This window comes from Phoca vitulina, unplaced genomic scaffold (genome assembly GCF_004348235.1).
Source record: "Phoca vitulina isolate PV1807 unplaced genomic scaffold, GSC_HSeal_1.0 scaffold39, whole genome shotgun sequence".
NCBI classification, from domain to species: domain Eukaryota; kingdom Metazoa; phylum Chordata; class Mammalia; order Carnivora; family Phocidae; genus Phoca; species Phoca vitulina.
Window position 1 is genome coordinate 3,521,753 of NW_022589742.1, and position 16,826 is coordinate 3,538,578.

At 39.8% G+C, this 16,826-nt stretch overlaps 1 non-coding gene across 1 annotated transcript; it reads left to right on the forward strand.

Moving 5' to 3' along the window:
• Positions 1–4,270: 4,270 nt before the first annotated feature.
• LOC116647226 lies at positions 4,271–4,461 on the forward strand. The gene has a single exon (XR_004302305.1). It is a non-coding gene; the product is annotated as a U2 spliceosomal RNA (small nuclear RNA).
• The last annotated feature ends 12,365 nt before the right edge of the window (positions 4,462–16,826 follow it).

The following is a 16,826-nucleotide window of genomic DNA, read 5'->3' on the forward strand; positions in this document are numbered from 1 at the left end:
ATCTGATAATGGGTTAATATCCAAAATATATAAGGAACTCATACAACTCATATCAAAAAACAAATAGTCCAATTAAAAAATGAGCAGAGGACCTGAATAGACATTTTCCCAAAGAAGATGTACAAATAGCCAACATGTACACAAAAAGATGCTCAACATCATTAATCATCAGGAAAATGTAATTCAAAACTACAGTGAGCTATCACCTCACACCTGTTAAGATGACTATTATTAATTTTTTAAAAAAGAAGATAATAAGTGTTGTCAAGGATGTGGAGAAAAGGGAATCCCTGTGCACTATTTGTGGGAATGTCAGTTGGCATAATCCTTATGGGAAATAATATTGGAATTACTCAGGGGCGCCTGGGTGGCTCAGTCGTTAAGCATCTGCCTTCGGCTCAGGTCATGATCCCAGGGTCCTGGGATCGAGCCCCGCATTGGGCTCCCTGCTCAGCCGGAAGCCTGCTTCTCCCTCTCCCAATCCCCCTGCTTGTGTTCCCTCTCTCTCTCTGTCAAATAAATAAATAAAATCTTTAAAAAAAATTTTAAAAAATTACTCAAAAATTAAAAATATAACTACCATATGATCCAGCAATCCCACTTCTGGGTATACATCTTGAAGAAAATGAAATCAGAATCTCCAAGAGATATCTGTGCTCCATGTTCATTGCAGCAGTATTCACAACAGCCAAGACGTGGAAACAACCTAAGTGTCTGTCAATGGATAAAGAAAATGTGGTGTATACACACACACACACATACACACATACATCTACATACAATGGAACATTCAGCCATGAGAAAGAAGAAAATCCTGCATTTGCTATAACATGGATGAACATTGAGGGTATTATGCTAAGTGAAATAAGTCAGAGAAAGACAGATACTGTATGATCTCACTTATGTGTGAAATCTGAAAAGGCCGAACTCCTAAATGGAGAGTAGAATGGTGGTGCCTAGGAACTGGAGGGGGGCGAAATGGATAGGTATAGGCAAGAGGTACAAACTTCCAGTTATAATAGGAATAAGTTCTTAAGCTCTAATGTAGAACATGGTGACTATAGTTAATAATATTGTATATTTGAAAGTTGCTAAAAGATTAGATCTTTAATGTTATTACAAAAAAGTAATAGTAATTATGAGGTGATGTAGGTGTTTACTAACACTTTTATGGTAACTATTTTACAATATGTATGTGTATCATGTCATCATGTTGTACACCTTAAACTTATGCAGTTACATGTTAATTACATCTAAATAAAGCTGGAAGACATATAAAATAATAAAAGTGACTTTGAAAAAGTTTTGGAAATAGATGGTGGTGATCATTGCATAGCATTGTGAGTGCAGTGTGGGCTTCTCTGGAAGCCCGACAACATGGAGGTAGCACCACTGTCTCTGATGCTTATGCTCTGCTATCTTGGTGGTGACTGCAGTCAGGGCAATCTGGAGGAGGGTCTGAAAGAGAGGGCACCACTGTCTCTCACTGACTTTAGTAAGGTTATGTTCTTTATCATGGAGGTGAACTAACGAAGTCTCTAAGGGGTCTTTAGGCTGCTGGGTGAAGTGATTCTTAAGGAAGGTATTTTTTTTTTCCAACTGTGACACATGGCATTTATTGGCACCAGGGACCTACTTCAAGTTAACAGTAGTAATTGGGCACAAGTCAGCTTCTGGGGCATCTGACGATCTCTTGTCCCATTGCCAGAGGATCTTAAGCAGTAGCTAGGGAACTGTTTCCCCAGCTTGTTTAGAGTCCCGCTGTTGAATTGCTAATTTGACCCATCCACTGGTGAGCTCATCCATCAAGGGCTAAAGAGAAGGACCTCCTCAAAAGCAAAAAAGCTTCTGTAAACAATCCACTAGCTCTTCCCAAGACCAAGGGCTTTACTGTCTTGCAAACAATTCTGTAGTACTCCTTAAGAGTGTCCCATGGGACCCTAAGTCATTTTTCTCTTTCAGAATGGCATTGTCCTCAATTGACCATCATGATCACTAGAACAATTTGTCAGCTTGCCCAGTGTTGAGGTTGTCATTGGTCAACTGGGACAACATGCCAAACTGAAAGTAACAATCAGGAGAGAAAAAAAGGTGCCAGCTTCTAAGTGTTTCATTTTTCCCCACAGAGTGGCACTGAACAAGAATTAGATGACATTAAGTGCAAATAGGGGTGATTATCTCATTGCTGAGGAGCCCTGAACAAAAGGTACCTTCCTTTCAATAGATATAGGTTGTTGGGGCACCTGGCTGGCTCAGTGGAGCGTGCAAGTCTTGATGTCAGGGTTGTGGGTTCGAGCCCCACGTTGGGTGTAGAAATTACTTAAAAATAAAATCTTTAAAAAGATAGATGCAGGTTGCTGGTGGCAAGGAGAGGGGGAAGGCAGGAGTGGAAGAGTGCTAAGTCAGAGAAGGGAAAAGTATGTCACTCGAGGTCATCAATAAGGACATTTCACTGGAGGCACCTGGGAATGCAGATATGTATATAAGCATGGCTGGAGCAGGAGGGCCCACGTCCTTGACTGCAACTCCCTCCAGTAACTTGCAGGGTACTGTTAAATAATAAAAACTCAACGAAGTTAATTAGAAAGATCTAATTTGCATTATTAATTGACTCATGAATCGGCTAACATCCCATCTAGCAAATAGAGGGGAGGTCCAAAGGGCTGCAGAAAAGGAAAGGCTTTTAAAGGTAGAGGGAGTGGTATAAAGGAAATTATTAGCAAAGAATCCATTGTTTTAGGTAAGGCCTCCCTCCTAAAGGGAACAGAAGAGGGATATCAGTAAATTTCCTAGTGCTGACCAGGAAATTCCCATGTTGACTGGTTAAAGGTTACATTTCGGGAGGGGGTTGAAACTATAGTTTAGGTATTAAGCTTGGTTTACTACTTAGGGCCTTAACCTAAGTGATACCATTTGGGGCCTGTGATTTTCTTTTTAACAGCACTGATCGTGTACAGTGTGGTATAGAAGTGCAGCTTTCTCCCATGAGGCCTGCCAGGTAAAGCTTTGTAATTTCCTGTGGTCAGGCCTGAAAGATCACACATGGGATCTGGGCCTGGATCTGGACTCCTCAAGCCTAATGAATAGGAGTAATTTATTCTTATTCAGTATATTCTCTCTGAAACTTTCAGGTGATATTGGTAGGGATTGGGTATTATAATTTGATTTGCTGTTTAGCCTTGTCTACAGATGACTCTGAAATTCACAGGTTATCTTACATGGCACATAGCTACATGAATTAATAGGAGTTGTTTTACCATTAATCTTAGGTTCTCCTAATAGTGACTGAAATTTAATTATCATCCTTATTGCTTTTGATTTGTGGCACGCTAGCGAATATATCTATCCACTGGTCAAGTTTTGTTGGAAATAACTCCAAGAGATTGTCAGTTCTCCTCTTGTGTACTAGGAGCTTGTTGTATTCAAAATTGCTTGATATTAGTGTATGTCAATGGGAGCTTTGGCATTTGTTTTGTTATAGGGTAATATTATAATACTGTTTGTTATATTAAGATTTGATGTCAAGTCACTTTTTAAAAAAAAGATTTTATTTTTAAGTAATCTCTACACTGAACCTGGGGCTCAGATTTATAACCTAGAGATCAAGAGTTGCATGCTCCACTGACTGAGCCAGCAAGGCACCCCTGGAGTCACTTTTAAAAGGGGAAACTAAAAGAGAGGGAGACCATTTCTCTTTGTTTTTTAGAATTTTTTCTTGCTTTTCATATACCAGTGAGTATAAATACAAAATATTCCTGCATTTGGTAAAATAATATGCTGTGTAAATATTCTACTCTTGGTACACATGACTTATCCTTATACATATTCCATTTCCAGGAGAGATCCAGGTTTTGGCAGTATATTGCCATCTATTTTTTTTTTAATTTAATAAGCCCTCATTTATTGAATCCTAGAATTACAGAGCTGGATGAAACCCGAGAGTATGTTTTAACATACTCAGGCCTGTGATTGAATTCTATATCTACCACACTTGTATGGTTTGGAGCTGGTTACCTAACCTGTAACTCATTGTCCTTGTCTATAAAGTCAAAGCATCATACTAGCCTTGTTTACTCTCCAGTATTATAAGTAGGTTTCTACATAATAAAAACAATTTGAAAAAGAAAACCACATAATAAAAATTAGGTGTAATTTCAATGTGTATCAAATCATCACATTGTACACTTTAAATATTGCATAATTTTTGTCAAATATACCTCAATAAAGCTGAAAAATAGGTGTAATTTACTTTAAAGATAAGGACTATTTAATTGCTTCTAGGCCTTTTGGCTACGATCAAGTGTGGTATCTGTTCTTTTCAGTTTAATATCTGATACATCCTCTATCCGAGGACAATATATTAAATGGATTTTTGGAGCAGGGAGATAGAATAGGAGCTTGGTCCATCCACTCCACACATCGACCTGGTATTGCAGTACTTCCAGGAATGGTGCACCCCCTCAGGGGAAATAACCAAGTTTCTAAAATCAGTCTGAGTTGTGGGTACATGGTGCACTTCTGTGTGGGCTGAAGCGCATCTGCTTTGCACTGGACCCTTTCCGTGGGAGTAATAAAGTTGAAGGGGAGCTTCTCATTAAAAAAAAAAAAAAGATAAGGAATGTTTAATTAGTTTGCCCAAGGTCACGCTGTAGTCCTGCGGCAGAGCAAGAACTAAAATCCAGATTTCTTGATTCCCACTGTGGCAGTGTTAGTAACACATCGTTGGGGTTTCTTGTTTGTAAAGAAATCTCAGAACAGAGCTAGATCTTTGGGTAATGTTTTTTTTTTAAACTGTTGTGGGAACCTTACATATATGGTCCTTATCAGAGGTGGAAGTGGGACCCTCTGGGGGATCACACAGAAGGTGAGAAGAGTTTTCAGAGATAGAAGTCTAAAGAAACAATAGATTATGCCAATTACAACTTAAGGGTCATTAATTTTGAATGCAAGATATTTGAGGAGAAGTAAATCATTCAAATAAAAATGTTTAAATGCAAGTTTGTATGACCTAGGCCAATTTGACTATTCATCAGTTCACAAGTCCTTTTTTTTTTTTTAAAGATTTATTTATTTGAGAGAGAGAGAGAGAATATCTCAAGCAGACTCTGCATTGAGCGCCAAGCCCAACATGGGGCTTAATCTCATGTCCCTGAGATCATGACCTGGGCCGAAACCAAGAGTCAGACACTCAACTGACTGAGCCACCCAGGCGCCCCAGTTCACAGGGTCTTTTAGTAAATATTTAGGTAGCCTCTAGTATTTTGAGAGAATGAAGGTTATACATTTCTCCTTACCATACTCCCCTCCTGTCAAGCCTCCTTAACAAGTGACATATTACAAGGAAAAGAAATCCTTGACAAAATTCTGACAACTGCACAAACTTCTGTAAACAAGCAGGCCTGGAGACAGCCACATAACCTAAGTATGTAGCTCAGAGTAAGCCCATTTCTGCCTTTAGGCACTCTGCTTTCTCCTTGCATGGTGGCTATCACTTACTGGTGGATGCAGTGGTACTCACATGGCAAGAGTAGCTGTCTTTATAGTCAGTCAGGAAATACAGAATCAATAGCTCAGCTAGAGAAAGCTTAGTTGCCAGGTGTCGAGGTGGTCAATTAAAACAACAAGCCAGAATGAAAGTAACAATTAGCCTTTCTTCACTTACTGTGATAGTGTAAGCAAGAGGCCAGAGAGTGCCACGTATTAGTTTTCTAGGGCTGCTGTAATATAGTATCACATACTGGGTGGTTTGAACAACAGAAATTTATTGTCTCCCAGTTCCAGAGGCCAGAAGTCCAAGAGCAAGTTGTCAGCAGGGTTGGTTCCTTCTGAGGGCCGTGAGGGAAAGATTTGTTTCATGCCTCTTTCTTCTTGTGGTTTCACTGAAATCTTTGGTGTTATTTGGCTTGTACACATATCAAACTAATCAATGCATTCATCCTCACATGGCATTCTTCCTGTGTGTGTGTCTGTGTCCAAATTTCCACTTTTTACAAAGACATCAGTCGCATTGGAATAAGGGCCACCCTACTCACCTCATTTTAACTTGATTACCTCTTTAAAGAGCCTATCTCCAAATAAGGTCTCATTCTCAGGTACTGAGGGAGAGGACTTCAACATATGAGTTTTTGGGGAATAAAATTCAATCCATAACATGCCAGCTCCCCTAGTCTTTCAGTTTTCCCCATGGAACAACGCTGAGTGAAGATCAGATGTATCAGCACAGACAGGAGGAATAATATCACTACTGAGGGAGGCCTGAACAAAAGGCTCCTGCCATTCAATCAACTCAAAAGGCTTAGGAGAGGGATGCCTGTGTGGCTCAGTCGGTTAAGCATCTGCTTTCAGCTCAAGTCATGATCTCAGGGTCCTGGGACTGAGCCCCATGTCAGGCTCCCTGCTGAGTGGGGAGTCAGCTTCTTCCTCTCCCTCTGCCCCTCCCCTTTCCACCCCTGCTGTGCGAGGGCCTGTGTGCATGCGCTCGCATTCTCTCTCTCTCTCTCAAATAACTAACTAAATAAATAAATCTTTTCAAAAACGGCTTAGGAGAGGTAGAAGGGAAAGTCTAGTAGTGGAAAAGGCCTGAGTACTGAGTCAGATTGAAGAAAAATGTGGTCTTAGCAGTGGTGTCTGAGAGAGGCTTCAACTAGGGGCCATTGATACAGAGGCCCTCCAGTAAAGGCACTTAGTCTGGGAATGCAGATATGCGTAAGAGCATGAGCTGCCGGGAGGCCTGAGTCCTTGATGGTAATTCCCTCCAGATTGTACAACAAGTCTCGTATGGGGAAGGCAGCTTTTTCCCATGAGGCCTGCTAGGTAAAGTTTTTCTTTTTTTTAAGGTAAAGCTTTTTAAATTGCATATGGTTGGGCATGAAGGATCACACATAGGATTTTGGACTGGAGTCTGACTCCTCACTGTGAACTCCATCACATGGAGAGTCAAAAGACTATCAGTGTCTAGACTTGAGACACTGCTCTGAAGTTATTAGATAGCCAGGTTCTTAGAACTAGGTATTTACAAACCAAGGATAAAAATAATATCCAACCTCAGTTATCACAAACGTGCTCTTTGTAACAGGTTCAGTGTGAACTAAGTAATATTTATTCGAAATCACAAGTTGCATAGCTTTGCCTCAATTTAAAAAAATTTTTTTCAACAGTTGCTTTTGTGAGAATGTTTTGACTTGCTGAAAATTCCATGTAATTTTTTCTGTTAAATGCCCCATATTTTAAATTTGTTTTGCTATCTTCTTGTGATTTAGGTCATTGCTCTATCCTTTATAATTAAACTCAAATTGAATATCCTTACCAGCATGAGAACACAAGTGATGCTGTGTATTTTATATTATGTTACCTGAGTGTGCTATTAGTCATGCTGAGATTGGCTACATGATAAAAGCCTGATTCCTCCATTGCTTGTCTACTTATGGCTAGAAAGCAATCCGTGTGGTATTATTACCTGGCACAACACAACTGTCCAATCTCCTAATATCCATTCCCTTAGTATCAGTTGAAAACCCTTGCCCATAATCTCATTAGGGATTATATATGGTGATATTCCAATATTAGCTGGTTGTTTTCTGCAAACTGAAATGTTTCCCCATCAATTCGGGTTCTTTGGTGTGTTAGTTTTCTATTGCTGTGTGACAAATTACCACACACTTAGTGGTTTAAAACAACACACATTTATTAGCTCACATTTATATAGCTCAGAAATCCAAGTGGGCTCAACTGGGTTCTCTGCTTATAAGGCTGAAGTCACAGTGTTGAATGAGGTGTGCTCTTATATGGAAGCTCTAGAGAAGAATTTGCTTCCAAGGTCATTTGAGTTGGCAGAATCTAGTTCCTTGCAGTTATAGTCCGAAGTCCCATTTTTCTTGCTAGCTGCCAGCTGGAGGCCAACTCTCTACTCCTAGATGTTCCCGTATCAAGTCATTCTCATAATTAAAATCTCTCTGACTTCCTCTTCTGACAACATCCAGAGAAAACTTTGTTTCTAAAAAGTTTGCATGCTTAGACAAATGGGAATAATCTCTTTGTCACATAAGGTAACATAATCATGGGAGTGATACCTCATCATATTTACAGGTTCCACCCATTGGGGGTCATTCTTAGAATTCTATCTAGCAAACTTGGTTATCTCAGAACACAGTTTTCACTGGAAAAGCCCCATAAATGTTCAGTCCTTCCTTACCTTTAATTACCTCTCAAATAGGCATTTGACCATAACTTACTAAGCATGTGTCTCTATGTCTCCAATCAGTTTTGATTCCTTTGGGTCATTTTACAATACCTAGCGTGCTAATTCCGTAAAGTTACCCATCATTTCAGTTATCTGTTGATGTGTAAAGCAACAACTATTTATTATTTCTCATGATTCTGTAGGTTGACTAGGCAGTTCTTCTGCTCTATATAGTATCAGCTGGGGTCTCTTGGCCTCTCATTCAACTGTTTTTAGCTGGTGGTTGGGCTAAACTTAGAAGAGCCAAGATTTCTTTCATATATCTGGAACCATGGTATTGATAATTATCTGGAGTTCCTTCATTTTTCCTCCATGTGGCCTCTCTCTCCATAAGGTATCTCATCTCCCAGGTTTTTTCACATGCCTCTCTCTCCTGATAGCAAGATTAAACAGTGTTTTCCTAAAATTCATGTCCATCTGGAACCTGTGACTATGACCTTATTTGGAGCTAGGATCTTTGGCAGATGTAATCAAGTTAAGATGAGCTCATACTTGATTAGGGTGGGCCCTGAATCAAATTACTGGTGTCCTTATAAAGAGAAAAAGACACAGAGACACCCAGAGGAGAATACCATGTGAAGACAGAGATTGGACTGGTGCAGCTATAAGACAAGGAATTCCAATGATTGCAGGGAGCTAAGAAGCTAGAAAGAGGCTAGCAAAGGGGCACCTGGGTGGCTCAGTCGGTTAAGCATCTGACTCTTGATTTCTGCTTAGGTCATGATCTCAGGTCTTGAGATCCAGTCCTGCATTGGGCTCCATGCTCAGCATGGAGTCTGCTTGGGATTCTCTCTTCCTTCTCCCTCTGCTCCTCCCCATGACCCCCCGCTGCTCGCATACTCACACATACTCTCTCTCAAATAAATAAATAAAATCATCTTTTTTTAAAATTTATTTTTATTTTTTTATTATGTTAGTCACCATACAGTACATCATTAGTTTTTGATGTAGTGTTCCATGGTTCACTGTTTGGGTATAACAGTGCTCCATGCAATACATGCTCCCCTTAATATTCATCACTGGGCTAACCCATCCCCCACCCTCCTCCCCTCTGAAACCCTCAGTTTGTTTCCCGTAGTCCATAGTTTCTCATGGTTCTTCTCCCCCTCTGATTTCCATCCCCTTCATTTTTCCCTTCCTTCCCCTAATGTCCTCCATGCTATTCCTTATGTTCCACATATTTAAAAAAAGCAAGAGGCAAGAAAGAATTCTTCCCTAGAGCTTTCAGAGAGAGCATGGCCCTATTGACACCTTGTTTCTGTGAGAGAATAAATTTCGGTTTTAGGTCAACCAGTTTGTGGTACTTTGTTACAGCAGCCCTGGAAACTAACACATCTCCCATTAACCGAAGCAAGTTGCCTGACCAAGTCCAGAATCAATGTGGGAAAACGCTAGAAAATGGTAGGAGTACCAAGAGGTGTGGTTGATAGGAGACCACCAATGTAACAGTCTACCAGTGTGCCATCTTTCTCCTTGTGATTCATATCCTTCCTGCAAGGCATCTCATCCCATCAAGGTCTTGGGCTTAGGTCTGAGCCTGGAATCTTTTTATCTAAATCTCATCCAGGTGCAGATGAAGTTCCTTGATTGCATATTCTCAAATCTAGAGACCTGTAAATTCAAACAAGTAACCTTCCCTCCACACACCCAACATACAGTGTCAAGACAAGATCATAATAATCATAATAGACACTGTCTTCCCCATAAGGGATAGAATTGGAGGCAGAAAATACTAAACATTTACTGGCTCATAGAAGTTCTGAAATCTAGCTGATCAATTGGTACCAGTTCCTCTTGCTTGGGAGGCAGGGAATTTTTTAACAGCTATCAAATAAAAAACATATCTGGACTTAGATAAGAGGAGGTTATATTTGAAACAATTATTACAAGGGGGGAAGGGGACTATTGCGAGAAGGCTTTGACCATGAGATCTGCAAATGTCTAAGGGGTCAGGCAGAGAAGGACTGTTATTTTATAGGAAGGAATAAACAGGTCTAGAAAGAACCAGGTGCAGGGAAGCAGATGAATGTGAGTGGCATGATCAGACAGTAGATCAGAGAATGTTTTACATTAAGGTCAGCCTATTCTCAGAAGGGGCTGTTAAGGTTGTATGCTGGCTCAGACTGTGGGTGGGCCAACATTCAAGGTCCTGGGGAAAGGAGTGAATCTTAACGAAAGTTTGGTTAACACACATTTTGTCCCTCTTGATCACTAGACAGAACAGTTCAATGAATTGCTTATGAGGCAAAGAATGGGAACTTGCTGTGTTTCTGTGTGGCCTTGTCCTAGGTACATAAGGGGGGCATTCGTAATCACAGGGCTCAGGTAGATTTCAATATTGTCACAGTCTATAACACCCAAGAAATATTTCCACTATGCCAGGAAATCATTGTTTCTGGGAATAACAGTTATATTTTATTTCTTCCTTTATTTGTCTATCGTTTTTGGTATAAGCCCCCTTTAACAGTGGAAGATGTCTTAATTCCTGCTGTTATTTTCTCTAATACATCCCTGTGTAAGGTTCTGTTTCTGCCAGGATATTCCTGTGACATTGCACACCTTAGGTTGTATTTTGAATATTTCAGTTTTATCATTTATTAAGTGGTAAGTTAGCCATAGCCAAATCCTGATATTCTTTTGCTGTGTCCATCCAGTTAACCCTAGGGCTATCTCTGTCCATCTATAGAGTTGTGTTGACCTTAGAAGTACTTTCAATGACTAATATTCATTTCAGGGTTAATCCCTAGTGTTTACTACACCTTCCATGAAACTCTTATTATAGAACTTTACAGTACTCTGAGTAAAACTGCCCTAAATCAGATAATATCTGTGTTTGTCAGTATAGGTTCCCATCAGTTTATAACTTTATATTGTGCTGGAAACAGGACTATTTTAACATACCAGCTTGAAATAGACCATATTCTGACAGGCAGAGTCTGTTTAATAAAGTCAGCATAAGTGGATAGACAGTATATGAAAGGGGGGAGTCCTGGATTTGTTATATATTACCTCACAGGAGACTTGGGTGTGTACTGGGTCTCAAACACATTATTGTCCTGTTATTTTTGTTATTAAAATAACAATAAATATCCACAAGATACTGATTAGTGTCAAGATCAACTTGGTCATTGTATCACTTGGAGCTGGGTAAAGAAAAAGAAAAAGTATCATGTCTTGAAAGGACACCTGTCTATAGTAAAGTTGTATAACTGGGTATCTTAACTACAGAAAAATATATGTATGTTTATTAATGAGTAGTTTGACTGACTAGGAAGTGACCTTCTTGTCTCCCCCTCCCCGAAAGGGTGTTTTCCATGAACTAACCTAGTTTTCTTGCAGGTGAATAGAGAGGTAGACTTCAGGTTTGATACTTCTTGCTACATCGGGGGCTGGTTTCCATATCCACATTGGGCGCTATAAAATGGCGGCAGCTCACTCTGATCTTAAAATATCCTTGCTACAAATGGCATTATATAAATTGAGAGTAATTCTTCTTCTCCAAATAGGTCTGCAACCAAGAATAAAATGTTACTATGTATAGTAACTACCAGCTGATCTATTGGTGGTGTACTGAAAACAAATAATTTGACATATTAGCTTATGAATAAATGGGTAGGCCTCTGGTTTTTATTCTACTATAGGCATAATCTTTACCATTATTCAAGAGGAACTGATCAACAGATCCATTATATGTTCCTGGTTCAAATTATCATAAGTGCTTTGCAATGATCACATCTTAAAATGGGGATAAAATGGACCTATACAATTAGAATGATACCAGAACTTTTTAATTAATCATCTGGGGACTCAGGTGTTCATATCTTTTTTTTTTAATATACTAAGGATGAAAAGCCTCAATTTTCTGGCCCATGCCTACTCAAGTTTTTGTATGGACTGGTACAGGTAAGTGTATTTTCTAGGAAGACTTTTCAGTAAAATATCATCAAATCAACGTAAAGGAGATGGCCCTATTTCCCTTATATTAATCTGCTGGTATCAGTTATGAAATACTACCACCTGATACATTTAGTGCCCTAGTCCCTGGAATCTTCCAGTGACTCATGTTTATTAGCAGTATATGAACACATATTATTTATTTTATTCTTCAGTAGCTTTATTGAGATATAATTTACGCTCCATAAAATTCATCCATTTTAAGTATACAATTCATTGACTTTCAGTAAATTTACAGACCTGTCTAGCCATCACCATAAGCCAGTTTTAGAATATTTATATTACTCTAAAAGATTCCTCATGCCCATTTGTAGTCACTCCCTGCCCCACATACCCCCTTCTACCCCACAGCCCTAGATAACCACTAATCTACTTTCTGTCTCTATGGATTTGTCTATTCTGGACATTTCATACAAATGTAACAATATAACATCTGGCCTTTTGTGATTGGCTTCTTTACTTAGCATAACGTTTTCAAGGTTCTTCCATAATGTAACATATATCAGGACTTATTACTTTTTATTGCTGAATAATACTCCATTGTATGGACATACTGCATTTTATTTATTCATTCATCAGGTGATAGACATTGGGTTGTCTCTACTTTTTAGCTATTATAAATAATGCTGCTATGAACAATTTTGTAGAAGTTCTTATGTTGACATGTTTTTGTGAGTTTTTTTGATATATGTTTTTATTAAGTATTTCAAATGTTGGAAAGTCCACGTTTGGCCATCTGTATTATGTACATATCTTGGGAATCACTGACTTTAAAACATTTGAGACTCACCCCCGATTAATAAAATTATTGAATGATACTTGGTGATTTATATAAATCATTAACTGGGTTCCTGTTTTCAGGGACCATAGCTGTAGCCAAGACTATGACAGCTTTTTGAGTTCTGTGAGTCCTTGCAAATTATTGATCCTGAGGGTGGTCTTGGGGGAACCCCTGAAATAGGGTTCAAGTATTATTTCCCAATACCTCATTTAATTAGCTCATATAAGTGAATCAGGATTTTTTAAAAACAGCATAATTTAGAGAATAAGGAAGTGTCCTCCAACAATCCATTTTTAATACTTGAGACTACTGTTTTGAGGACTTGGCAAACAATATTGCTTTGAAAATGTATAAAACTAATTACTGATGACACATGAGATCGTATAACCATCAGTTTATTTAGGTGAAGCATTGATGAGCAACCAGGCCAATACCCCTACAAAATCAGAGATGGCTCTGGTTGGTCTGGTGCTAATGCTGTGCATCTCAGCCATCACTGCACATTAGAATCACTTGGGAAGCTTTTTAAACTAATGATGTCCAAGCCCCACATCCAGAGATTCTGATTTAATTGTTGCAGGGTTATAGACTGGGGATTAGTGTTTTTACAGGGGTTTGTAATGTGCAGTGAAAATTGAGAACCACTGTAAAGAGAGATACATCATACTCTATGCAATCTGCATCCCTATGAATGGGTTAATTGTAGTATTATAGAACCACTCCCAGCAATGCATCATCCTGAGGAAAATTCACATCCTGTCATATTGGCTGAGTACAAGATATCTTTAATATTACTGGGAACCTTCACTTTTCATTGTAATAGTTGGGGGCTATCATTTGACTTTGTGGAAATTAAGCTCATTTTTTTTCCCATTCTTTAGCTACTTCTGATTGGGATCTATCTCCCTTGACCTTGTTCTGGGAATCGTTACTGTGGCAGCATTGTTTCTGAGCATCCTTCCAGAGCTGTAGTGCTCCCCATTTTGATGTAGTCTCTCATTTGATTCCCTAACATGGTGCACTAATATTTTTTGCTTATTTCCCATTAATACTGGGACAGTTGCTTTTATAATCATCTTTTTAAAGAGATCATGTCATCTTTACCCTATTCCAACTGAAGTCAAATAGAATGGGATTTGAAAACTCCATTGTATATCCATGTTATTTGCATGTTCCCACAATATTTTTGTCATAAAATGTTTCCTGATCTGAGTAAAAAGTTTCACAGGCCCATATTTTTTTTTTTTTTTTTTTTTTTTGCAGTTTCTCCGAAACTTTTATTTTGGCTCAGCTAGTCATCGTGAAGGAACAAATAAAATTCCAAACTCCAAATGCAAGTAAACAGTAGTAAAACCAAACTGTATACTGGTGCCTTTTTAGAAGTCTTCTTGTCAATCTGCCAGTGTTGCCCAGAAACCAGTCCTCTGGGTGCTCTTCCTTGAGAGTTATTCTTAAATCTCTTAGTGTACCTGCAGGACAGGTGATCCTAATTCTCTTTGATGCACTCCACTCACTTAAAAGGGCAATGGCTACAGATGCAGATACCTTGTGAGCCCACATTTTTAACACATCTATGAAAGGATCAGATGCCAGACATTCCGTTGTCTCAACTGTGCTCTTTAAAATTTTAAAGGCCATATAGCTTTAGTGTCTCTAAGACTGCTCCTTCACCTTTTCAGTAGGCTGACACACGACACATTGCCTTGGTTTTGATAGTGTGTTCCAAAAATTACTTTTCCCAAGTTGTTTTCCATTAATTATCCAGTCTTTATTTTTGTTTTTCCAGTTTTTTTTAACCTACTTAATAATATAGTCATTTCAGTAGTCCTCAAACATAAATTCCTGAACCTGTGGACCTCTGTGTAGTTCTTTTCTGCATCTTACACTGCCATCAGGACTATCTACAATTCAGCATGGTTTACTAGTTGGTCTGGCTGGCCCTTTGACTATTTTCCCATCTTAAGATGAAAGGCAGTAGCTTTTCATTTAACCCTGCCCCTCGTTAGAGTGGGACTGCTTGCTAACCATGAGCAAAAACATAGTCTCTACCTTCCTCCAGAAAATTCTCCCAGGGCTGCCTACACTTAGTAAGAGGCTTTTCTTCACTGCTTGATAACATGGACACTCCTTGGAGCAGCAGAGGAACAAGTGGCTGACAGGTACCTCCATGTACAGTGGCCTAGGGGCCTGGTCTGGCTCCTTTCTGAAGCTGCTCTTGCAATTTGTTTGTTTGTTTGTTTATTTATGAGAGGGAGAGAGGGGGAAGGGGCAGAGAGAATCTTAAGCATGGAGCCTGATGCGGGGCTTGATCTCACAACCCTGAGATCATGACCTGAGCCAAAATCAAGAGTTGGACACTTAACCAACTGAGTCACCCAGGCGCCCCTGTTCTTGCAATTTTAATTGGATGGTCGGAACTCCCCCTCCCTGATTTGATCTGACCTGTGGCATAACTGGAAGCTGTTTTTATGGTATTAAAATGGTTTTGAGGTTTTGAGGACCTGTCCCATTTGGTCCTTAGTTTCAAATAAACTCAAGGAGGTGAGGAGTATTTGATTTTCTAGGGGGTTAGAAGTTGCCTTTGCCCCTTGGGATTTCTTGCACCGAACTCTTGCTGGCTTTTGGAGGATACCACAGATGGGTCCATTCAGCATTGATCCTGACCTCCTCCCTATCCCACAGGGGCTAGACAGCCAAAAAGCATACGTTCTAGACTGTCTTGTTTTTGATGAGATTTAGGTTTTTCAGATAAGATCTTAATTAGGAATTTTGTTGAATGAGAGAGAGGCAGCAGCCAATTATGCTTCCATTTTGCTGATGCAGATTCAGCAGATGTGGCCTGGCTCATAATGGCCTGCAGAATCCTCCAGTCACAGCTAAGGCACAACTGAAGACCAAGGTTGCAGCAGCAGCTTGCTGAGCCCTGGATATGGCAAAGGTGGTGTGTGCCTGGATCCTTTGTCAGCTTCTTGATTCACCATCTTCCTGACTGACCCAGAGATAGCAGTTTCCTTGACAGGTTAGTTTTGCGGTGGTGTTCTGGGAACTAATCCAAGACTCAGTCTAGCACCTGCTTTTTTGCACCCCCCCCATTTTGTAAACACTTAATTTTCTGTGGTAGATACCTTTTTGCTTTTAATAGCTAGATAGATTTCTGTTATCTGCCATTTAATTGACTGATACATGGCTGGTCCTTTCTTGACTCTGCAGGGGCCATTTCCAGAGTTAATGATGCTTGGTGATTGATATGTCTGAAGTAAATGCTTGGTCTACTGGGTTGTCACTAGTAGTATACTTTTTTTTTAAAAGATTTTATTTATTGGGGCGCCTGGGTGGCTCAGTCGTTAAGCGTCTGCCTCCGGCTCAGGTCATGATCCCAGGGTCCTGGGATCGAGCCTCGCATCGGGCTCCCCGCTCAGCGGGAAGCCTGCTTCTCCCTCTCCCACTCCCCCTGCTTGTGTTCCCTCTTTTGCTGTCTCTCTCTTTGTCAAATAAATAAAAATTAAAAAAAAAAGATTTTATTTATTTATTTGACAGAGAGAGACACAGTGAGAGAGGGAACACAAGCAGGGGGAGTGGGAGGGGGAAAAGCAGACTTCCTGCAGAGCGGGGAGCCCGATGTGGGGTTCGATCCCAGGACCCTGGGATCATGACCTGAGCCGGAGGCAGACGCTTAATGACTGAGCCACCCAGGCGCCCCACTAGTAGTATACTTGACAGCTATTTTAAATTAGTGTAGATGGTTCTTTCCTTCTTTTACCTGCTCTCCCCATCAAAAAACTTGATTTTTTTAGAGGCGGGGGGAGGAGCAGTGAGAGAAGGAGAGAAAGAATCTTATGCAGGCTCCACGCC